This window comes from Orcinus orca, chromosome 11, assembly GCF_937001465.1.
Source record: "Orcinus orca chromosome 11, mOrcOrc1.1, whole genome shotgun sequence".
Classification (NCBI taxonomy): Eukaryota; Metazoa; Chordata; class Mammalia; order Artiodactyla; family Delphinidae; genus Orcinus; species Orcinus orca.
The window spans coordinates 19,707,008-19,727,934 of record NC_064569.1 but is presented as its reverse complement, the minus strand read 5'-3'; the positions used below and the strand labels follow the sequence as shown (position 1 = coordinate 19,727,934).

The window sequence follows — 20,927 nt, the reverse complement described above, 5'->3', positions numbered from 1 at the left end:
AGGAAAGAACATATCCTTTTTCTTGGCAATATGATTTTAATTTTTAAAAGCATTTAATTTCGTAAACCACATCCATCATCTTTGCACAGACAAATGTTGTGGCAGTTTTTTGAATGGACCTCTTGGTTCCCTAAAGAAATTATAGATACACTATAAATTTACAAATGAAAGGTCATTTATCAGAGTTATAAATAAGAGTGGTTCCTGTGCTGATGCCCCTGCAAACTTAGAGTGGTTTAATATCTATCAGCTTTTGTGTACAGTTAGTACTGCAAAAGAATATAGATATTGTCATTGTCATACTTACATGGTGTCAACTTTGGCAAAGTGGTGAGAATGACGTGCAATATTTTTTGAATAGCATGGCATTTTCTTGAATGACTGCTGGCAAGAGAACATAAATCAACCTTAATAATGGATATTCCAAAGATGTTTATTAACCTATTCATTTAATCTAAAACACTCACTCTTGGCATTTATAGGGCCAGTTCAAAGGAAGTGGCAGGTGCTTCTAAACCCCAGAAGTTACTTTTAGGGGCCCCATAATTATGTCAGCTAAGTCTGGTTGGAATGGAGATCAAAACGCATGAAAATTCTTTCCTCCTAATCTATGCTACAGTTATTTGCTTAACTAAAATATATTTTCTTGTATGTGTGTAATCAAAATTTCAATTAGTTCCACCGTTGATGAAACTTACTACATGGCTCTCTGTTTAAATCTTCAGTTTTTAAAATCTGTTCCCCTCCCTCCCTCTCTCTCTGTATTTCTCTCTGTCTGTCTGTCTCTGTCTCCTTCTCTCTCTGTCTCTTTTTTTCTCTCCCTGTCTCTCTCCTGGAAAATAATCCTACACTGTGTAAACTTTGACTGAAAAGGACTGGAAAACTGACCAACTTCCTGGGTACCAAAATAAGAAATAGCATATGGTACATCATTTTGACTATGCGTAATGAGATTAATGACAGACAGATAGGATGGACAGAGAAGTAAAGAATAGAGAGAGGGGAATTTATAGTAGGTAGGAAAGGTCAGAGAAAGCCAGTGAGCAGTTAAGCTGAAGAAGTCAGCTATGCAAATTTGTGGAGTAAGATGGTATGAATGTGCGCGCATGTACATGTGTTATTTATTAAAATATAGAGTCTTGGCACAGAACTAACTTCTGGATTAAAATAATGTAAACAAGACTCATTTTTTTCTCCATCTCTCGGCTTCCACTAATGCAGCTTCGGTCTCTGGCTTCATTTGGGAGCAAGACAGTGGCAGTGGCATTGCTTCAGCTATAATATCCTGTCAAGCTTCAGATCAAACAGGAAAAAGAGAGAATCTCTTTCCCAGAAGCCCTATCAAAGTCTGTTTGTATTAATTTGCTTTGATTAGATCACAGGATAATGCTGTGTCTCTCTCTTGGAGCAGGAGTGAGCTTCATCATTTTCCATGGACTAAGCATTAGGATTGTATCCCAGAGGAAAATGGGGTACTGTTAACAGAAAGAGGGTTCACGGATGCGAGCTAGCAAAGAAGAAGATTGGCTGCAGGAAAAATTACAATGGGTATATACATATGACATTTTATATATAATTACAGAAACCTATAGATTTCATAGCAATCCATGGATTTTAGGTTAAGAAGCTCTAAAAGTGACATTGAATCAATGCCTTCTGGAACCAAAACAAACAAACAAAAAAACCCCGAAAAAAACCCAGCATTGATATCCACAGCCATGTAAGAAAATTAGTTGTTACTGGCACTGTTTCCTGAAAAAAAGAGACAGAATATTCTCATTTTGTTTGTACTCAATCCTTAACTAGTTGTTTAAATGATGTTATCAAATTAAGAAAGAAAAAGAAGTTATATTTTCTTATTAGCTAAAGTGGAAATGTAGTAGTTCAGCCTGAAGCTATTTCTTTAACTATTATTTTGTGTAAGGGAAAGAGGAAAAATCTTTTATTCAAGGTAAGAACTTTATACTGCCAATGTTAGAAGACTTCCATTAGGGAAAAAAAGAACCTTTTCAATGTTGGTTCAACAATTTATTGCTATGGGAGCCTGTGTTTATATATATCCCAAATCCCTTCAATTTAGTCAGTTCCTTTGAAAAGCGTTAATCAGGTCTATGAAAGTAATTTGTAAAGGATATATATTTTTTTGATAATGACCCAAAATACCTTATGATTTGCTGATTTTTTTCTTTTTAGCAATATTTTTTGGAATGTCTTGGTGAGGTATCAGTTATTTTCTTAAAAATTATTTTAGTTGAAATACCTAGAGAGAATTGGTAGAAAATATAGGTAGGTCAATCATAGGAAATACCAATACTTTGAAAATGCCTACATAGTGATTGTGTATTTTTCATTAATATTGGGAAGAAAACAACTTTGTAAGAATGTGGACTAAAGCAGCAACCGCCCAGATGGCAGTCATAATTATGCTTTATTTTTACACAGATTTCTCAGTTTATTGACAAGAAAAAGGGGTTAGCCTGGGATTTTAAATTGCTCCCCTAAGCACTAAGAGTTTTTCTTCTTAAGTGAATCAAAATACCACTCAAAAATAGAAAAGAATTCCGTGATCACCAGATAATTTTAAGAGAATAAACATGTTAAGTGAAGAAAACTTAACCGTCTCATCTCTTCACAGAAGCAAAACCCTTTGAAGTTTTAACACTCTTCTTCGTGAATGGATAAGTTTTCAACCAGAATCTTCTATTTATGACTGCAGTGAATTGTCACTGCTCCTTGTTAAGTTTAGTACTCTCAGTTGTGAGGAAGTACATTATATTTTGCCCTACTAATTAATGCCAGTGAAATACAGCTGTTTTGCAGGGGGGTCCAGTTTTCAAAATATTTCTACAGAGGCCATAGTGTATCTGGCTTTCCAGATGAGCATGTTGTTTTTAAAAACCTTCTCCTGAAAACCTCAGTTGACCATCAGTTCTTATTTCAGTTGAGAAGTTTGTAGATCTGTTATCACTCTCTCTGTGTATGGTTTTTGTTTTGTTTTGCTTTCTAGATTACAACCTATCTTTACACAGTGTCAATTGTCTGTGAACAGGAAACAGCAGGTAGTTCATTCATTGAAAACTAGTTTATAGATTTTCTTGCTATATATTTGTCTCTGTTTTTCAGATTCAGTTTTAATTTTAACCAAGATAGGGGGTTGCTTCTCTCCATAGTAATATTAGTCATTAATAGAGTTTGGAGAAGTGAGCTTTTTAATGAGCAAACATTTTTATATATAAGAAAAATGTTGTTATTCTTCCATTTTGGCTGAAACAAACCAATGGTTATTTTTAGGGCTGTGAGTTAAGACAGGAGAAAAGTATAACTCCAGTAATCCTTTCTAAAGACAGAAGATAGAGAATCAAAATACTGTTAAGAGAAATTCAAACTGTATTTTTCTTACATGATGTCCAGTTCAGCTGTGTAGGTGTGAAGTTTCAGATAAGATTAACTGCTTTTACAGATGTGAAGAGTCAAAACATTCCATATTATTTATTTTAGAGGCTTTGTAGGGAGAAGGAATAGGTTTAATCCAAGACTCTAAAGCATAGATTTCTGAAGACTGTGTGTCTGAAGGGGATGAGCTAGGGAGTAAACAAAGGGAGAAAATCCACCATACATGTTTGAGTTTCACTTTAGGACTCTTGATAGCTTTTGTCACTGATAGGGATTTTTCTCCTAGTTAACTAAGAGTCAAAGAGACAAAGCAGGTAATCTACATACCCTTTCTCAGGTTTTCTCAAAGTGCCTGTAGATGAAAACACGTCACACAACCGGTCAGTTAGGGCCTACGGTGTTCTCTGTTTGTTTTAATTCCATTCTTTACTGAGAAGGAAATAAAAGAAATCTTGAGGTTGGTGACAGACTTGGGTTCTTGCCACATTTTCAGCTCACTTCATGGATGGCTCTCTACTTCAGGGAAGGTTAATATTTTCCAGAGATGTTCCATAGGTGTTCTAAATCATACTACAGACACCTGCTCCTTTATATGGATATGTTATCCGCCTAGGATGAATCAGAGTTTTTTTTTTTTTTTTTTTTTTTTTTTTTTTAGTGTGCTTCCTTCCAAAAACCTCATTAATCTCAGTGTGCAGAATTTAGGGGGAAAGTTGTGTTTTGCTAGTTGACACTGTTTAATGTAAATGATTTATGATTGTTCCTTATGTATACACAATAGGCACTTTATAAATTGGATTGTCCTAGGAGTAACACGATACATAAATGTTATTGCTATAAATTCTGAAGTTGGCTATATATTTTTGTATCATGTAACCAGCTGACTTATAAATGCTGACTCTTCCAACCTGCACTTTCTACTCAATATTGTAAGTGGTGACTTAGGTAAGTAAGCCTTGCCTAGATACACACGGAGGCACTCAAACTGCACAAGATCAGGACACCCTGGCACCTCTGCATCGTGGTTTCTGGCTGTCTTCCAGGGGTGTTGGCAGAAAGAAGAAGGAGTGAGAGGGGAAAGTGAAACTGTATCTAGCAAAAAAATGAACCTAAATTTTTACTAATTTTTGCTCAGTAAAGTCAGGAAAACAAGTGATAGAGAAGAGGGTAAAAAACAAACAGGAGAAAAGAATTAGTAGAACCAATTCAGAAAAATATAGTTAGATACCATTTCACAGGTACATTTTCATTATTTAAATAATATTAAGTAAACATAAAGGTAAGAATAGAATAGCAGCTCTGTAATTGTATGTATATACTTTTGTAACAATATTTATATGATATATTATTTTCAGTGTGTAATATAAATAATAATATTTACTTACAATTTTTTGCATTTCTGTGAGGAATGGAGTTTTGCAAATCTCCTGGTTCTGCTGGTGGATCAGGACATTTTATTATATGTATAATGCTGTTATACTAACAGCCTTCATTTTTCACCTTGATGACTTACTGTGATTTTCTTTCTGAGATCCTAAAGAATTTGAAAACAATCTCTGAATAATTGGTCATATTAGATCCAAGTAATTGCTAAATACCAAAGTCGTCTAAAATGCTGAGTTAGAAGGAAAGCGTCACACTCATATAACTGACCAGCCAGATTCATGGCAATTTTCTGCTACTCCTGGTATTAACTCTTTACCTGATCACACAGTCCTAGCATCAAGGCTGATTTGAATTGTTCTATGCCCTAATTTGTGTAAAGAAGAACTGGGCTGTGAAGAATTCTATTGTGTTTATAGTGTCTATTCTGACAGTGATTTTATAGTCCATTTCATAGGCTAAGTGTTTCAGTTGATTCCCTTTCCTCACGCCCTCGTAAGTATTAATGTCTACACAATTGATCTGGTTACCCGTGAAGTCAGTCCAAATCAGCTGTTACAGTGGCTGAAAATACAAGATCAGTAATTTTAAAACCTAGAGGTTCCTGTCCTGCTCAAAAGGACTAACTCTCATCAGGCAATCCCCAAGTGAAAAGATTATGAGACTTGAAACCACTGTGTGTGTGTGTGTGTGTGTGACTTGTAATAACAAATATTATTTATTTGATTGTTACCGAGAAGGAAACATCCTGATGTGTTCCTTTATAATCTCTGTAATATACTTTTTTTTTTTTTTTTTTTTTTTTGTGGTACGCGGGCCTCTCACTGTTGTGGCCTCTCCCGTTGCGGAGCTCCGGACACGCAGGCTCAGCGGCCATGGCTCACGGGCCCAGCCGCTCCGTGGCATGTGGGATCTTCCCAGACCGGGGCACGAACCCGTGTCCCCTGCATCGGCATGCGGACTCTCAACCACTGCAGCACCAGGGAAGCCCCTGTAATATACTTTTAATTATCATACTTTCTGGAGGTATCCTGGTACATTCATGGGAAATAATATACATATGACTATATCTCTATATTTGTAGCCACTATAGTCAAAACTACTTATTTGCCTAACTGGCTTAGCTGCAAAGCTGACTTACCCCTACCCACCCACTAGCAAACTCCCTGGGGAAGTAGGGCAAAAAGGTCAAATAGAAGCAGTAAAGCCAATGATCTTTTACAAAAGAAGTTCTTTAAGAAGTTCTCAGTGCCACCGTTCACCTTCTGGAAGGGAGATCACTACATTCTCTGCCCATCCCTGTGTCATCAGCAGTAGCTTTGGATTCATTGTAGAGGAAGAAAGCCTGTTTCTACCTTGCTGCTGCCATATATATACTCAGGTAAGCCCAGATTGAAATCCCAGAGAGACTGCTGTACCAGACTAGACTATGGAAGGATTCTGTTGCTGATAGAAGGCTTTAGAAACCTAACTTCATTTATCCTGTAGAATTTTAACCACCATTTAAAATTCTGCTTTTTCTTACAGGAGCTTAAATTTAAATACAAGACCTCCTGATTTAAATACACACACACACAATAAAATCAGAAAAAGCCCCATCGCTTTTTGTACGTTATAGAGTTCTTACAATAACTATCATTTACTGAGGACTTTCTTTTGCTGGGTTTTGTTCTTGGCCTTTGCACGTAGTATCTAATTTAAGCTTCCTGAGCGCCTCGTGAAGTAGGTACTATACCCATTTTTCAGCTGAGGGAATTGAGAGCCAGAGAAAGTGAGTCACTTGCTGTGACTCAACAGCTAGTAAGAGGTGGCGCCAGTTTTCAAACCCAGGCCGAGTGACCCCATGGCTGAAGCACACGCTCTACTAGGTTGATTTGTAAGCAATATGCAGTGGTTTGTGCATGAAAAGAACGCAGTGGGACCATCACGTAGTAGGAAATAAAATTTGAGTGTTTTTCCTTGTACTAATAACGGTCCCTATCTCTCTCTCAGACACTGTTGTTACCAGTGGCACGTCTTACGTGAGACAGCCGGTCAAAACGAGTCTAAACGTTTATGGCCATAGAAGAGAAGGGAACGTATTAATTCATATGAGGATCTGCCCCTAAGACCTTGCTTTCACTGTTACCGCAGTAAACAGGGAGCTGATGAACCGTAGATGTTAGTGTGTCGTCAGTGTCTTGCAGTTTTGTCATCCTGGGTAGCCACCATCAAGAAGGACAGAGTGCCCTCTATGAATATGTATTTAGTACTAGATATGGCAATTTATTCTTTTGAAGAGCACTTTATCATTTTGGTTTTGATAAATATACAAGCAATAATCAGTAGTTAGGAGTTTCAGTCTAAAATGGATGCCATTATTAGTGATTTAACAACTTTTCCTGTGAATTCCATGTGTGTCCCCAAGACTGGATCGTGCTACCCAGTGCTACGTATAGTCAGCTTTTAGAAAAGCCCGCTTTAAAAACCTCTTATGCTATGAACCCTTTGTTTCTCAGAACGACAGTAGTCACTAATTTCCAAATTCTGAATACGTAAAGTGTTCACACAGAAAACCTAGGAGACTGCATGGGTCAGAACATTCGGTTCGACTAATATAGAACTAGCTTTTTCAGTTCCAGCTCCCTTTTTCCTATCTATTTGCCTTGCTAATAAGGCCTTACTCATTCCTGTTCAGTTACCTTATGTCACGATACCTCTTCATTTTGGATTTTTTCATTATGATTTGAGCAGACCTTCCTAGCTACGTAGAGAACTTCCATGATAAGAATAAAACATAAAGGCTGTTCAATAAATAAGGATGATGACAACAGTGAAATTTAACCCAAATTGGGCAAAATAGCAGCACAGAATTCTATTACATTTTGAAATTCAGTCTTTACAGATATTTTTCTCTGCCTGAAACATGTGTGCCAGTTCTGTTTATATAAGGGAATAGTGACATCATGTGTGTGCTAGACTAATTGCCTCTGTAATTAACCTATTTGAGAAGGAAGTTACATGGAAATAAAATATCATTGACTACTGAAAGAGGCAATTTTGTCTTAAAGCAAACCTCTAACTTCACCAAAGGGCGTGGACAAAAGGATTCTGTCTCTATCCCTTCTTATTTTTTCAGCATTTCCCTTCCTTCCTCCTTCTCTTCTATTCTTTTCTTCTCTTCTTTCTTTTTCTTGTCTCTATACAATTCCACTAGTCGTCTCCATTTTTCATTCCACTACCTTCATTTTCCATATTGTAAGGTAAAGATCTAATGTTATTATGAGTGAAGATTCTATTTTTAAAGTAGAATTGAGGAAAGATGTAAATGTGGTAAAAAGAGATAGTCTTTTTGTTTCAGTGCTATTCAAATGTGTTTTTTTGGTCAAGGGTAGGATATGCATAGCATCATTTTGGTGTCTTTGAGACTGAGGACAAAAATCTTAGCCTTCTTTTTATCCCTTGATCAAATATATTAATTAAATTTAGAAAAGGGTTTGGGAGCATGGCAAAAGCGGAGTTTCTTTTGACTCTTAAAACCAGAAAAAATTATTGGGAGGCAATATATTATAATAGAAAGAGTGCAGTTTTGGGGGTCAGAATTATTCATATCTGACCCCAAATATATGGCTAAGGAAGAACAAGAAGAGCATTTTTTCCCAAAGGTGCTCTTTTTAACATTTTAAAAGGTAATATATTAATATGTCACCAAGACATTTGAGAAAACAGTGGGAGTAAACAAGACCAAGAGGCATGTAGGAGAAATTAGTGAAAAGTGTCCTATTGTTTATGTCCTAACTTACCCATGAAATCCCTGCAAGACCCAATTGTCACAGCTTCACCCAGCCCTGGCCTCATGCATAATATAATGCATTATATAATGGGCGTGTAGCATGGAATAGTTGAAATAGAAATGTTTGGGGGTTCCAGACCACAGTGGACTTGGGTTTCTCAACTTCCAAGATAATCTTTCCGTGCCTCAATTTCTTTATCTGTGATGTAGGGATAAAAATTCCTCTTTTATAAGATAATTGTGGGACTTTAGTGAAGAAACATTTATGTAATACGACGTGTTGTGCCTATAAATAAATGCTTGATGAACAGTAGCTAATATTTCAGATAACATTTGATAAAGCAAAATGATTTGGATACTAAGTAGTTTATTGTAAAAGAATGTAATCTTATCTGGTGGAGCTAGTCCTCAAATGGATTTGCTGAATGACTTATCCTTGCATTTTTCTAATCTTTACTGTAGTAACCTTTCAATTCTATTGATAATTTATATTAGCAATAACTGGATTACAATTCTTGGAAGATGGTGCAAAGATATTTTTAGAAAGTATTATCCCTTGGGGAAAATATGAAGCAAAGAGGAGAAAGAAACACTGCGGAGAGAGTTTTCCTGTGCGTCACTTCTGTGATTAATCCTGTAATCCCTAATGATTGTCAGGTTGCAAAAGAGGCTCCTTATAAGTAAAAGGAAACCCTTAGGTCTACAAAAATGGTCATTTGGTCATGGCTATATTTTGGCAATTGTGCTAATTAAATACAGTATCTATGATCATTGGGGTGTCCACCAGTTTTACAAAAAGAGCTGTCTTATTGGTGATCTTCAATAAGTTAGGGAATTACATGAATCAGAAATTCAGAAAACCAACCTCAGAAGATTCAGATTCATTCACTACTTATTATCACAAGATGATTCACTCACCCATTCAACAGATATTTATTGGGAACACATTATATGCCACCTACTGTGTCCGTCAGTGATATTCCTTCGTCCTTTGAATTTCACTCGCATTTTATCTGTGGCTCCACTTGGAAATACCTTCCCCCTGTGTTCTAGTTACTTACAACTGTGGCATCTCTTCTAGACTGCAGCAGGTTCCTTAGGAACCGGGCAGGAGATGTGGGACTGTCCTCGGCATCTTTCAGAGAACATACCCTTGTGCACTGCATAGAGTAGGCACTAAATAAACGCATGAAGCGTTGAATGAAGCAAAGAAAAAGTCTTAGAGGTTTAATTTCATTATCCTTTTCGTTTTAAATTCTTGAATATTTCACTTTGAAATTTCTTCTTCATGTTAATGGTGGTTAGAAGCAGGTAAATAACCAACTGAAAGCCATTATCTCTCCTTTAATTCCTCCCTCTCACCTACTATTCTCTCAAAATTTAGTCCACGGCAGTTACCTCTGGAAGAAGTTAATTATTTGTAAGACTTTCAAAGTTTGCTGTGCAGAAGGCTGACTTTAGTTGCTTGCCACATGCAAATAATAATGGAAGAAGCATCTATTATTTGTGGTCTGGAACATATGGGGATGTCACGAATACGATCAAGCTTTTTTGTATCGCTGGACCTGGCAAGAGACTCAATGTTAGGTTAATTAGTATCTAGTTTTAAAAAGTCAGAACTCTTCCTTGGTTCTGACAAAGAGAGAAGCTTTAACCAGGTTCAGTATTCATTTGCCATTGCTCAGGTGAAGGCACTCCAAAAAATAAAGCTGAATTCTGACAGCTTTTAAAAAGTAGGGAAATAATCAGCTCGCATACAGAAATCCAACCCATAGCTTCAGAACATTCAGTATTAAAAATGATAAAGGAAGGATTTTGGCAAAAAGACGGAAGCCCTTGCATATTCTTCTGGAAGGAATGGAGCTTCACTGAGATTGAGAGACCCGAGAGCTTGGGGTGTAATTTAGTGAGCTGACAGGAGGAGTGAAGTATCTCCTCAATATCTGTGTTTGGCAGGAGACATGAATACATACATCAGGAAACAATGTTTAAGTGTTTTATTTCCTTATTTCAGCCTGTCAAACTGTCAGTATAGTTAATGGCCATCAAGAGAGAAAGAGAGAGAGAGGAGGAACAGAGAGAAACAAAGGTACTGTGGAATCTGTAAAGAAAGAAACCAGGAAAGCATTTGCGTGTTTCTATGGCATAATGGTCAGTCAGACGAAAATAGCTCACCGTATTCATTTCTCTACTAAAGCCAGATGTGCTGGTTCCCTACCTACAGTCCCCGAGCCCTTTTCGTGCTTTCCTCTATGTCCTACATAATTGATTCACTTAACTTTGACTTCTGTGACTCCTTTCACTGAAGTCTAGATTGATGATCAATACTTTAGGGGTCACTTTATGTTATACTGGTAGTATCTAATTTTGCCCAGTTTTCCGAGTTTACTATCGTTTGTATTGTTTATAAAATCTGGTCTTAAGGTTGTTTATGCAAAAATATTCATTCTTGTCTAAAAACATCCCTTCTGAAATACTGTTGAGTGGTTTATAATCCACAAAGAATAAATTGGAACTGATTTGAACCTGCTGTATCTTTCTTCAAAAAAAAAAACCCAAAACACTTACAGTGAAATACCGAAATTAGACAGTCTTAGGAGTACAGAACTATTTTAAATTTCTAGAAGAATCTTAGTGCAGCCAAGGGATTTTTATTTTATAAAAGAGAAGTATTTATATTGGATCACTTTTATACTGGAAATAAGTTATTTTCCACAGAAATGGAAAAACCTCTTATCATTCACATCTACGTCAAAATGAATTTAAAATCTTGGAGTTCACGCCAAAGATGAATACTTTTCATAATGAACATTTTTAGTTGCCTTATAAACTGGAAGCATTTATTTTGGGAAAAAAACGATTTTTTTTTTTTAAAACATCTTTATTGGAGCATAATTGCTTTACAATGGTGTGTTAGTTTCTGCTATATAACAAGGTGAATCAGCTATACATATACATATATCCCCATATTTCCTCCCTCTTGTGACTCTCTCCCACCCCTCTAGGTGGGCACAAAGCACCAAGCTTATCTCCCTGTGCTAAGTGGCTGTATCCCACTAGCTATCGGTTTTGCATTTGGTAGTGTATAAATGTACATGCCACTCTCTCACTTCATTCCAGCTTACCCTTCCCCCTCCCCATGTCCTCAAGTCCATTCCCTAGTAGCTCTGTGTCTTTATTCCCGTCCTAACCCCTAGGTTCTTCATGACCTTTTTTTTTTTTTTTTTTACATTCCATATATATGTGTTAGCATACGGTATTTGTTTTTCTCTTTCTGATTTACTTCACTCTGTATGACAGACTCTAGGTCCATCCACCTCTCTACAAAAAAACTCAATTTTGTTTCTTTTTCTGGCTGAGTAATATTCCACTGTATATATGTGCCACATCTTTCTTCTTTATCCATTCATCTGTCGATGGACACTTAGGTTCCTTCCATGTCCTGGCTATTGTAAATAGAGTTGCAATGAACATTGTGGTACATGACTCTTTTTTGAATTATGGTTTTCTCAGGGTATATGCCCAGTAGTGGGATTGCTGGACCATATGGTAGTTCTATTTGTAGTTTTTAAAGGAACCTTCATACTGTTCTCTATAGTTTTTGGTACCTCAATACTGTTCTCCATAGTGGCTGTATCAATTTACATTCCTACCAACAGTGCAAGAGGGTTCCCTTCTCTCCACACCCTCTCCAGCATTTATTGTTTGTAGATTTTTTGATGATGGCCATTCTGACTGGTGTGAGGTGATACCTCATTGTACTTTTGATTTGCATTTCTCTAATGATGAGTGATGTTGAGCATCCTTTCATGTGCTTGTTGGCAATCTGCGTATCTTCTTTGGAGAAATCTCTATTTAGGTCTTCTGCCCATTTTTGGATTGGGTTGTTTGTTTTGTTGATATTGAGCTGCGTGAGCTCCTTGTATATTTTGGAGATTAATCCTTTGTCCATTGATTCGTTTGCAAATATTTTCTCCCATTCTGAGGGTTGTCTTTTAATCTTGTTTATGGTTTCCTTTGCTGTGCAAAAGCTTTGAAGTTTCATTAGGTCCCATTTGTTTATTTTTGTTTTTATTTCCATTTCTCTAGGAGCTGGGTCAAAAAGGATCTTGCTGTGATTTATGTCATAGAGTATTCTGCCTATGTTTTCCTCTAAGAGTTTTGTAGTGTCTGGCTTTACATTTATGTCTTTAATCCATTTTGAGTTTATTTTTGTGTGTGGTGTTAGGGAGTGTTCTAATTTCCTTATTTTAAATGTAGCTGTCCAGTTTCCCCAGCATCACTTATTGAAGAGGCTGTCTTTTCTCCATTGTATATTCTTGCCTCCTTTATCAATGATAAGGTGGCCATATGTGTGTGGGTTTATCTCTGGGCTTTCTATCCTGTTCCATTGATCTATATTTCTGTTGTTGTGCCAGTACCTTACTGTCTTGATTACTGTAGCTTTGTAGTATAGTCTGAAGTCAGGGAGCCTGATTCCTCCAGCTCCTTTTTTTCGTTCTCAAGATTGCTTTGGCTGTTCAGGGTCTTTCGTGTTTCTACACAAATTGTGAAATTTTTTGTTCTAGTTCTGTGAAAAATGCCATTGGTAGTTTGATAGGGATTGCATTGTATCTGTAGATTGCTTTGGGTAGTAGAGTCATTTTCACAATGTTGATACTTCTAATCCAAGAACATGGTGTATGTCTCCATCTGTTTGTATCATCTTTAATTTCTTTCATCACTGTCTTATAGTTTTCCGCATACAGGTCTTTTGTCTCCTTAGGTAGGTTTATTCCTAGGTATTTTATTCTTTTTGTTGCAGTGGTAAATGGGAGTGTTTCCTTATTTTCTCTTTCAGATTTTTCATCATTAGTGTATAGGAATGCAAGAGATTTCTGTGCATTAATTTTCTATCCTGCTACTTGACCAAATTCACTGATTAGCTCTAGTAGTTTTCTGGTGGCATCTTTAGGATTCTCTATGTATAGTATGTCACCTGCAAACAGTGACAGTTTTACTTCATCTTTTCTGATTTGGATTCCTTTTATTGCTTTTTCTTCTCTGATCGCTGTGGCTAAAACTTTGAAAACTATGTTGAATGATAGTGGTGAAAGTGGACAACCTTGTCTTGTTCCTGATCTTAGTGGAAATGGTTTCAGTTTTTCACCATTGAGAACGATGTTGGCTGTGGGTTTGTCATATATTGCCTTTATTATGTTGAGGTAAGATCCCTCTGTGCCTACTTTTTGGAGGGTTTTTATCATAAATGGGTGTTGAATTTTGTCAAAAGCTTTTTCTGCATCTATTGAGATGATCATATGGTTTTTCTCCTTCAATTTGTTAATGTGGTTTAGCACATTGATTGATTTGCATATATAGGAGAATCCTTGCATCCCTGGGATAAACCCCACTTTTTTTTCTTTGTTTGCACAGCTCCTGGGGTTCAGCTTTGGATTTGTCCCCACCTCTCCGTGTAGGTCACGTGAGGGCGTCTTTTCTTCACTCAGACAGAACAGGGTTAAAGGAGCAGCTGATTCGGGGGCTCTGGCTCACTCAGGCTGGGGGGAGGGAGGGGTACGGATGCAGGGTGGGCCTGCGGCGGCAGAGGCCGGCGTGACGTTGCACCAGCCTGAGGCGCGCCGTGTGTTCTCCCGGGGAAGTTGTCCCTGGATCACGGGACCCTGGCAGTGGCGGGCTGCACAGGCTCCTGGGAGGGGAGGTGTGGATAGTGACCTGTGCTCGCACACAGGCTTCTTGGTGGCGGCAGCAGCAGCCTTAGCATCTCATGCCCATCTCTGGGGTCCGCGCTGATAGCCACGGCTCGTGCCCATCTCTGGAGCTCGTTTAGGCCATGCTCTGAATCCCGTCTCCTTACGCACCCCGAAACAATGGTCTCTTGCCTCTTAGGCAGCTCCAGACATTTTCCCAGACTCCCTCCTGGTTAGCTGTGGCGCACTAGCCCCCTTCAGGCTGTGTTCACGCAGGCAACCCCAGTCCTCTCCCGGCGCTCCGACCGAAGCCCGAGCCTCAGCTCCCAGCCCCCGCCTGCCCCGGCGGGTGAGCAGACAAGCCTCTCGGGCTGGTGAGTGCTGGTTGGCACCGATCTTCTGTGCGGGCATCTCTCCACTTTGCCCTCCGCACCCCTGTTGCTGCGCTCTCCTCTGTGGCCCCGAAGCTACCCACCCCTTCGCCCCCCGCCACCCGCAGTCTCTGCCCGCGAAGGGGCTTCCTAGTGTGTGGAAACCTTTCGTCCTTGACAGCTCCCTCCCAGAGGTGCAGGTCCCGTCCCTATTCTTTTGTCTCTGTTTTTCCTTTTATCTTTTGCCCTAGCCAGGTACCTGGGGAGTCTCTTGCCTTTTGGGAAGTGTGAGGTCTTCTGCCAGCGTAGTTGTTCTGTAAGAGTTGTTCCACATGTAGATGTAGTTTTGATGTGTTTGTGGGGAGGAAGGTGATGTCCATGTCTTACTCCTCTGCCGTCTTGAAGGCGCCCCCCAACAATTTGTGTTTTGGATATCAATTGAAAAATCTTATAAAATGCTCTAAGGAGAGCTGGTATGGTATATCTAAATGCACTGGCTCCCGAATCTGGCCAATCATTAAATCACCTGGAAGGCATTTAAAAGTACAGACCCTTTAGGCCACTCTAGATTGACTGGAAGAGAATCTCAGGGATGGGCGCCCAGCAGGTGTGTGTAAGATCCATCCCCCCACTCTGAACCCCTAACCCCCAGGTGATGTGGGCTATCAGCCAGGCTAGGAGCCACACTGTCCCTGTCAGGGCAAGGGCATTGCTCTGGTTCTCACTAGACTTCTGGCTGCTTTCTAACATTATCATTCACTCACTGAGTAACTTTATGGCAGATTGCAAGCTTTGAGGGAGCACGTTTTTCAACTATATACAATGTGTATGGTCTTTTCCAACTTTAAAGCCCTGTAACTTCATTACATTTATGAGGTTTAAAAAATTTTTTACTTAAAAACTGAGTTAAAATGGACACACACAGAGCTATCAGTTTTTATTCTTAGTTTAAGTTAATAGAAGTAAGCAAATAAAAGAAGTCAGGATTCTCCCCTCTCACCCTGAGTTTGATTTATGAGTGCTTGATTGGACCTTTCTTTTCATGATATCAATCATGAAAATGAAAATTTTCTGCTCTGTCCTTTAGACCTTCAGATGCAAAACTGAATTCTTCTTCACCTAACCAAACTTGATTGTTCATCGGTGCTCCTATCTTAACAAATGATACCACCCACATCTTGTTGTGTTAGCCAGAAACCAAGAGTCACTCTCCCTCTTATTTATTTTTGATATCCTAGGTTGATTTTACCCCCCCAAAATTGTTCATCGCCAGCTTCTTTGTATCTCTACCACCATCCATCCTGGGCCAGGTGCCATCTTTCCTGGGTTCTGCAATAACCTCCCAACTGAGAGTCTTTTTTCACCGTTCTTGCCACCTTGTGCTCTAGTCAATACTCAGTACTGCAAAGAGATTAAAAATGCAAATCTGGACTTCTCTGGCGGTCCATTGGTTTAGACTCTGCTCCTTGAATGCTGGGGGTGTGGGTTCAATCCCTGGTGGGGGAACTAAGATCCCCCATGCCGTGCAGCACGGCCAAAAAAAAAAAAAGCAAATCCAACTGTAGGTTTTCCCTAGTACAAACCTATCAATGTCTTTCCATTGTGCTTAGAATAAAGACCAAAATCTGTTCACTGGCCTCCAAGGCCCTGCATGACCTAGTCTGTCCTTCTCCCCCTTACTTTCTGCACTCTTGACACACTGGCCATCCTTCAGATTCCCACACATGGTGCTCTCCCTTCCTGTCTTAGGGCCATTGATTTTTCTTTTCCTTCTGTCTACGAAGCTCTTCACTTGCAACTCATTCTTTTCAGATCAGCTGAAATGACATTTCCTCAGGAGAGCCTTTTCTGATGCTCCAGATATGATCAAGTCCACTTGCTATATGCTTGTGTAGAATAACTTGCATTTTTTCCAGAGCATTTTTCACAGTTTATAGTTTACATTAATACAATGTTTTGGCTAATTTTAATCTAATCTATAAGACTGTAGGCTTGGTGAGAGTAGGGACCTTGACTCTTCTGTTTACCACTGATTTCCTAATTCGCCAAACAGTGTGTAGCGTATAGTAGGTTCTTAAGAAATATTTGTTGAGTAAAAGAATAAATGAATCCACAGAAGAGAAGTGCTCACTTATGCAGCAGCGCCTCCCCCATCCCCACATATACTCTTTCCAGTTCTAGTGGTGTATGTAGAGCATCGTCATTTTTCTTACAGTGCTCCTTTCTGCAGCAAGGAATGATCATTTCTCAACCTGCCACCTCATTCTCTGTTCCAGCAACATCTGAACGCCTGGCTTGAGCCCTTTTCTGTACTCCACTGAGGTCAAAGAGGAGTGTGAAAGCAGTTGCTCTAGGCGTTGCTGCATTTTTGGGATGAGGTCTAAAATTGTGCATAGCTCAGTGCAAGAAATACGGGTAGAGAGGAAGCCCCTCCAGAGCTTCTTTGTAGGAAATAAAGACTCCGTTTCTGGAATCCCTTGTTTATTCAAGTATAGAGGTTGCTCCATAGATAGTACACAGATCTCAGGTCTGACGTGGTGAATCAGAGTGTCAGATTCCTCTCTTGACATACTCTTTCCACACAGGTTATTGCGAGGACAGCTTTTGGAGATGGAGAAGATTTAAGACATGGAGTTTATTTAAGGCAGGGTATTTATTGTTGTCTGCTTTTCAAGGATAACATATTCTCTTTAAAATGTGATCTGAGGAACTGGAGCCCCTGCCATGTACCTCATATATTAGAGAGCCCTCTCCTTCACCCCCCTCTGGCTGTGCCCCTTGCCCCCAGGTGGTGAGAAATCCACTAGCCCTATTCTAGACATGCTCCAGGAACCTCATACCTTGCAGTTCTCTCTCCAAAGACCTCGCATCTGTCGCCAAGGGCTGTGTAGGCTTCCTCCATGGTCTGTCCTTCATATTGCACTAGTGGGGTGTGTGGTCATAGGCCCAAGGGTGGCCAAGGGGCAGCTGTTTGGGAGGGGCTGGCCTCAGAGAAGGGGTACCTCCATTTGTTCTCTTGTCCTGGGTTCATGAATGTTAGGGAGATGCTGGAGGGTGGAGGGCACTTTAGGAAGAAGGCATACGGTAAGAAGAGAAGGCAGAGGATGAAGCCCTAAGGAACATCACAGCAAGTTAATACTTGACTGGATGGGTAAATAAACCAGTAAGTGTCTGAGTAAAATAACTTTTGAAAAGAGAAGTCAACCAGAAAAACTAGAATTAGTAAAGTAAAGCCTTGATTTTTATAGGATTTTTCTCACATCTAGTCAGCACCAAACCATCAATAGTCAGACGTTTGTTCTAAAGAGAAAGCTTATGACAATGAACAATGTCATGAACCTGGAACCGGTTTTCATGGCTTCCCTGGAGCTCAGTCTGTTATTCACATTCTTTTTAGAGAATTAAGGGTTGATTTTGTTTCAGTATATGTTTTTCATCATCTAATTAATGTATATCATTTTCCCAGAATTTTCAAGAGTGAGGTAGGGAAAACTTGTTATTCTAATTATTGAGAGGAAGTATTAGCAACATAAGTAGGAAGTTAATAGCATGGTTAGAATTTACTGTCATGAAAACACCTGCCCATTCATTGCTGTCCTAAGCAAACACAATCTCAGTGATACTACTGGAGAAAATCAGGAAGGAACAAAGTGTGGGGTTCCTTAGCTTTAAGATGATTAAACAATTTCATTCAACAGGCAGCTCTTTATCCATAAGCCAACAGCTTTCTCTTTCACAGTACCCTCAGAATCTTTTTGCAAAGTTGAAAGAGCTGTAATTTTAATGTAACTATTATATTCAAGACATTAATGACCTGCATCACCGAAAATAACCATGGTAACAGGTGAGAAATCAAAGATAGTTCATTTAATTGCCACAGAAAGAAAATAAGTGCAAATAATCTATAATTCTTCATTCTCAATATGTACATGTTATTTTCTTACTGCATTAATTACCTAATAGTTAGAAATTATCTAGTTGTTGCTCTGTGACTCCCCATTGCATTCATGTAATGGTTTTCACTCTAATAACTAATCATTATAATTTCTTACCTCAGCAGTTTAGGCTGCTACAAACTGGGTAACGTGTTCATTCAGTTGACATTAGCAATTTTTAATAACAATAAAAATAATACTTTATAGTGGAAAGGCATTAAGCAGTTCTTTCAACCTAGTTACCTAAAGGCCACTCTAATTCAGTGCTTATCTATAAACTACTAATGATCTGGGACTACTCCTTAGACAGAAAGACTTCAAACTTTCAATTTCTGAAGTCTCTGTCTAGGAGTTGCTGGAATATTCCCACAGAACCTTGCTGGGAAACGAGGACAAGTTGTGGAGTCCTAACTAGGGACATATTTAGAACGACTGCCAAGGATACTAAGTATTGGGTGGTGTGCCTATTATCTGTTAAATCTTTTGCTAGGCCTGGGGATACAATGGTAATTAAAACAAGGATAGAGGTACAGATGATAAAGCAGGAAATCATGACTTAATGAGCAAGTTTATACAGTTTTTAGTTTTCATTTAGTTCGAACCAGTGCCCTCTGCAGTGGAAGCTCGGAGTCCTAACCACTGGACAGCCAGGGAATTCCCCGTAAGTGAATTCTTTTATCTCCATTTTCACATGGAGAAACTAGGGTTAAATAGCTGACCAGAGGTCATCTGAGCAAGTAAGTGAAAGAACAGACTGCAGTCTGGGCTGGGCTCTACTAAGTTCTAGGGTTTCTGCAGAAAGAATAATCGAGAGTCATTTCAATTCTGGCATGCAAAGCCACTGCTCACTGAATAGAGTATTTAATTTTAATTGATTCTGTTTTTTATTTGAATTCTAGACTATACCAAAACCGTGTCAGAAAGAATCTATCACATCTTTTAGATTGGCATTTCAATCTTCTCTGGCAATTTTATCTCAGAAAACTGTCTCAGTAAGAAATTTTTTTTAACATCTTTATTGGAGTATAATTGCTTTACAATGGTGTGTTAGTTTCTGCTTTATAACAAAGGGAATCAGCTATACATATATCCCCATATCTCCTCCCTCTTGCGTCTCCCTCCCACCCCTCTAGGTGGTCACAAAGCACCGAGCTGATCTCCCTGTGCTGTGCGGCTGCTTCCCACTAGCTATCTATTTTACATTTGGTAGTGTATATATGTCAATGCTACTCTCTCACTTTGTCCCAGCTTACCTTTCCCCCCGTCCCCGTGTCCTCAAGTCCATTCTCTAGTAGGTCTGAGTCTTTATTCCCGTCCTGCCCCTAGGTTCTTCATGAACTTTTCTTTTTTTTTTTTTTTAGATTCCATATATATGTGTTAGCATACGGTATTTGTTTTTCTCTTTCTGACTTACTTCACTCTGTATGACAGACTCTAGGTTCATCCACCTCATCCACCTCATCCACCTCATTACAAGTAACTCAATTCGTTTCTTTTTATGGCTGAGTAATATTCTATTGTATATCTTCTTTATCCATTCATCTGTTGATGGACACTTAGGTTGCCTCCATGTCCTGGCTATTGTAAATAGAGCTGCAGTGAACATTGTGGAACATGACTCTTTTTTTTTTTTTTTTTTTTGCGGTACGCGGGTCTCTCACTGTTGTGGCCTCTCCCGTTGCGGAGCACAGGCTCCGGACGCTCAGGCTCAGCGGCCATGGCTCACGGGCCCAGTCTCTCCACTGGCATGTGGGATCTTCCCGGATCGGGGCACAAACCCGTGTCCCCTGCATCGGCAGGCGGACTCTCAACCACTGCGCCACCAGGAAAGCCCCCCATGACTCTTTTTGAATTATGGTTTTCTCAGGGTATATGCCCAGCAGTGGGATTGCTGGGTCATATGGTAGTTCTATTTTTAGTTTTTTGAGGAACCTCTATACTGTTCTCCATAGTGGCTGTATCAATTTACATTCCTACCAACAGTGCAAGAGGGTTCCCTTTTCTCCACACCCTCTCCAGCATTTATTGTTTGTAGATTTTTTGATGATGGCCATTCTGACTGATGTGAGGTGATACCTCATTGTAGTTTTGATTTGCATTTCTCTAATAATTAGTGATGTTGAGCATCCTTTCATGTGTTTGTTGGCAATCTGTATATCTTCTTCGGAGAAATGTCTGTTTAGGTCTTCTGCCCATTTTTGGATTGGGTTGTTTGTTTTTTTGATACTGAGCTGCATGAACTGCTTGTAAATTTTGGAGATTAATCCTTTGTCAGTTGCTTCATTTGGAAATATTTTCTCCCATTTTGAGGGTAGCAATTTTTTACAAAAAGAATAAATGAACAGAGGTAGATACATGCTATAAAGGAAGTATAGAACCACCT

At 39.1% G+C, this 20,927-nt stretch overlaps 1 protein-coding gene across 6 annotated transcripts in view; it reads left to right on the top strand.

Moving 5' to 3' along the window:
- The window catches only part of SOX5 (SRY-box transcription factor 5), a 992,020-nt gene that overhangs the window by 167,828 nt on the left and 803,265 nt on the right, over positions 1-20,927 (top strand). The gene's annotated exons all lie outside the window — the stretch shown is intronic.